General features: G+C 32.1%; 1 pseudogene; it reads left to right on the top strand.

Moving 5' to 3' along the window:
* Nucleotides 1–1,504: 1,504 nt before the first annotated feature.
* On the top strand, nt 1,505–2,029 carry LOC143390350 (guided entry of tail-anchored proteins factor 1 pseudogene; annotated as a pseudogene).
* Nucleotides 2,030–5,119: the final 3,090 nt, after the last annotated feature.

Below are 5,119 nucleotides of genomic sequence, written 5' to 3'. Positions count from 1 at the left end.
TGAAAAATATTTGCTGATATTTCTGGAAACTCGTAGTTTCTTGGAAGCTTGTCAACCCTGTTGAATGAAGGTGTTTTTCACCAGTGTCTTCTTAGGGCTACTTCAAGAGGAAAAAAACCACAGAGACAAAACTGAGAACTACTTTATTTTGTCAAGTTTCAAAGAGCTACTACAAACCATGCTGGATTTAGAGTTCCAAATTCATCTATCTATATAGGAAAAAACAAAGTGCAACCTAAAAATTTAAACTGCTACTGCAAAGAAACGCTTCAACCTAGAAGAACAAAATTTGGTGAGACAAGTGGAATCGGTGTACTGATTTACCACCAAGTATGATAAAGATTGAGTGGAAAAATATTTGATGATATTTCAGGAAACACAATACTTAATGACATCAGACTGAATACTTAACCAAATTCTCTGAAACAAATGGGATTTTGTACATATCATTTCTTTCCGTTGGCTACTATAGAGTCTCTCGATGTACACTAAAAATAATTCTAATGAAAATTTAAAAAAAAATAAATTAACTTTATTGGCAGAATACATGAACTTTTATAGTAAAAATCACTGAATCTTTTAAAAATGTCTGCATGTAGTAGTAAAATTGCAGGATTCAAGATCAACATACAAATAAAATTCAATTGTATATTTGATAGAAGTGAATGTTCATAAATAGAAATTTTTTAAAAAAAAGATACCATTCTGTTTTGGGTCTATAGCTTGGAAAACACTCTCAACTGAATTTTTCCAAATTGGAGAGTCTTCATTTAGCTAGCTGGCGACTGCTCCCTGATGGAACCAAACTTTTTCTGCCAGGAACAGTATGGGGTGCAAGTTCTATGGTGTTTATAAGGGGAAATGCAACATCCTCGAAAATGTAGATACAAGAAAGAAAGGAGGACACAGAAGCTAAAGTTAACCACCAGCCACCCAATGCATATAACCACATCCTTGTTGCAAACACATGCAGTACAAAAATAAACAACTTTTACAAGGAATAAGTTATATAACTAGGGTGACATTTTGGAAATTCCAAATGGAGTCACTTAGGCAAGGTTTTGTTTTGTTCTGTTTTTAAGTTGTCAATGGACTGTTTATATGAGGTGGTGAGAATTGAACCCAGTGTCTTACAAATGCTGGCTAAGTGCTGTACCACTTAGCCAAAACTCCAGCCAAAGGCTAAATTCTTTTAAGTACAGTCAGGATAACTTAACATTATTTATCCTATTATCTAATCTTGTCTTATCTCTTAACATCCTCCATTTTATAGGGTGCTTATTGGGCTGATCCATAATCTAATTTGGGCTATAACAATTAAAGAATGCATCAAAAACATAACGTGTGTAGGAATAAATTTTACAAACCTCATTCAAGGAAGCAGGTCTAGTGGGACTCACTGCACATTTGCGGGTGTGCCTACTGATGAGATCCCCTTGGAGCTTCTGTTAGAGGTGCCTGGGCTGCAGGGAGTATCTGAGAAGAATGGAAGAACTTGACCAAGTCCCACAGCTGGACGTGGCTGCTGGTCCTCTGATTTCTGTTTGGATGCAATGTCCTTCTGATCCTCCTTCTGACCTTGTCCTCCTTCATGTCCAGAGTGCTGCAGAATGAGGCAGAGCCAGAGCCGCAGATGACAGCAGAGATCCAGGATATGAAGCAAGAGTTCTCCATGGTCAACAAGATGGATGAGTTTACGAGATATGCCAGGCTGGATTGGAAGACCAACAAGATGGTGGACCAGCTCAAGACTTAAGTGAAAGCACGGACTGCTCAACTAGCCAAGATAAAATGATTTTTAAGTGTTCCCTTCTATATATTGCAAGCTACCTTGATGATGTCACTCATTTGGAAGTATTATTCTGCCCCTGTAACTGTTGTGCTGAGGAAATGGATAATGCCACTAGACTACCTGGTAGCCTTCCCTGCTAGAACAGCAGGTGGTGTTGGAATTACTAGTTGGATTTTAGTCTGTAACAAGTTGTGGTGACCCCTTGTACTTTACCTTTTCAGTCGAAAAGAAAGATGAATACCACTGTAGGATTTTGTTGTTTTTGTTAAACTGGGGGTTGAACTCAAAGGTTCTTTATCACCTAACCCCAGCCACAGTTCTTTTTTTTTTTTTTTAATTTTGAGACTGGTTCTTGGTAAGTTGCCCAGCCTGACCTCAAGCTTACTATCCTCATACCTCTTTCTTCTGAGTTTTTGAGTTACACTTGTGCCCCACCACACCTATCCCAGCTATTATGACTTCTAAAATGATTGTCTTATTAGGTTAAATTCAGATTGCTGCTTAAAAATGAAAAACAACAACAACAACAACAAAACCCCAAGGTACCTAGGGTAGTTTTGTATTGAATATGTTCTTGGGCTTTATGTGAGATTCTTGTAAGAATCCCAGTATTCTACAGTATTCTACAGTAACACCAGATTTGAAACAGGATGGGAGTCTACATGCCTTACTCCTGATTTGCTCTCTTGGCACATTGCGTTGCTGTTGCCAATGGGAAAGTCAGAATTTTCTAAAAACTTGAATACTTTTAAAAATATTTTAATTTGTATATTTTTTAGTTTTAGATGGTGCTGAGGATAAAACCCAGTGCCTCACTCATGCTAGGCAAGTGCTCTACCACTGAGATACAACTGCAGCCCAAACTTAAGTCCTTTTTTATCTATTTTAGAAAGTAGCTTAATTTTATTACAACTACTAGAACTTGAACATTTGGTTTATTGTCTCATGTAGTAAAATTAAAAGAATAACACTAATTGACATCGTGTGTTCTTTGTGTCTAAAGTCATTAGTTGGATGAACATGTCTATAGTGTATATCATCTACTTATTTGCAACTGTTAGTTTTTCATTACAGTGTTTTATAAATGTACTGATGAGACCATAATGCATTGTTTTGTGATTGAATTGTTTTGTATTGAAAGCATTTCAAATTAAGTATGTTTTATAAACATTTAATATTTCTGCTGTATAGATTGGAATGAGTTTGAAAAACAAAATAGGGAATATGATTAAGTTAATTTGAATTGATACTTATTTTACTTCTAACATGTAATCACATGACTCAACATTTTACTATTCATTGTGTCAGAACATGTGTCTGTTTTCAGTTATATTTTCACTTTTACAATCATATGAATACTTATATTTCCTGATATACATTTTCAGTCTTTACCCCTAATCCTAATGCAAACAAGGATTATATTAACCCTCATATTACATCTATATCTAAACCAAATTTTACTTAAATCCATATACCAAAATATGATTTCTTTTTTAAACCAGAATTGAACTCACTCGCACTTGAGGACAGAGCCACATCTCCAGACCTATTTTGTATTTTATTTAGAGACAGGATTGTTTAGCATTTTGCTGCTGCTGGGGCTGTCTTGAAACTCATAATCCTCCCATTTCAGCATTCAGAGTTGCTGGAATTACAGGTGTTCACCACTGTGACTGGCAAGAATATAAATTTTAAAGTGTATTCTGACTTCTATTTTCAATTATCAATGTTAAATTTGCATTTGTATTATGCTACATCTTTTATGGGGTATGTATCCTTGCATTCCCATCATTACAAAATGTGTAATTACATGGCTCACTTTTTAATTCTTCCTTGTAGTACTACATGTATGTTTCTGTACATAATTTCATAGGTGTATTGTTAGAAATATTAATATTTCCACAAACACTTGCTAATTATAACCCTAATTCAAACCAAAATTTTATGTAAACACTTAATTTATCTCAATTACTAAACCAAATTTTATTAAAAGCAAGTAAACTATAATAAAATTATGTGTATTTTAACTTATATGTTCAATTATCAATATTAAATTTGCATATATACTGGTATATATTGTTCATAGGATATATTCTTTATCCCCATGTTTAGCAAATTTGTAATCACATGACTTACATTTGACTAATGTCTGTTTTACAACATGTGTGTTATGAAACATATTTGCAAAGTATATTCTTATGAATATTGATATTTTCCAATTCAAATATTCATTCTTTCACTAAAACCTTAACACAATCCAAAATTTTTTATTGATCCTTAGGTTACTTATATAAGAAAGGAAAATTTTACTTCAACCTTTATACACCAATAAGAATTTTAGAGTGTACTTTGACTTCTATTTTCAATAATAAATTTACATACATATCACTATATCATTTATAGGGTATCTATTTCTCACTCCATATTTACAAAATGTCTCATCAAATTACTTACAAAACACTCTCCCTTGTGTCAGGACATGTATCTTTTATGTTTTTTTACATATTTTTACATGTCAGTCATGTGAATACAGATATTTTCCAGCATATGTGTCCATTCTTTACCATAATCATAACTCAAACCAAAATTTATATTGCCTTTACATTATCTCTATATCTAAGTCAAATTTGACTTGAATCAAAATACACCAATATAAACTTTGAATTTTATTTTGACTTCCATTTTAATTATCAAATTTAAATCTGCATATATATTAATATATATCATTTATAGTATACATCATCCAATCAACCTATATACAGGAAGTGTAGTCATATGACTGATATTTCACACTTCTCTGTGTCACAACATGTATATTTATATATGTTTTGTACACATTTTCATGTACATTCTTAGGACTAGTTTTATTTCCACATATACATGCTAATTTTTTAATTCTAACATTAACTCAAAACCAGAATTTTATACTAAACTTGAACTTACCTCTACATATTAACCAATTTTTACATAAATCCATCTACACCTATATCAATATTAAAGGGTATTTTTACTTCTAACTCAATTTTCAATATCTAATATACATATTTTATAACAATAAATCCTTTATAATATATATCATTTCATTTCCCATATTTATACAATATGTAAACACATGACTCACATTTTATTATTTCCTTTGTCAGAACATGTATGTATCTGTTTTCATACAGAATTTCACATGTACATTCTAATGAATATTCGTATATCCTCATATATATGTTAATTTTTTAACCCTAACTTAAACATTTTACATAAAAACTTACCTTATCTCAGTACTTAAAACAAATTTTATTTAAAATCTTGTTAACAATATGAAATTTTATGTGT

The sequence above is a fragment of the Callospermophilus lateralis genome, unplaced genomic scaffold (assembly GCF_048772815.1).
Source record: "Callospermophilus lateralis isolate mCalLat2 unplaced genomic scaffold, mCalLat2.hap1 Scaffold_289, whole genome shotgun sequence".
Classification (NCBI taxonomy): Eukaryota; Metazoa; Chordata; class Mammalia; order Rodentia; family Sciuridae; genus Callospermophilus; species Callospermophilus lateralis.
This window is presented reverse-complemented; position numbering and strand designations above follow the sequence as displayed.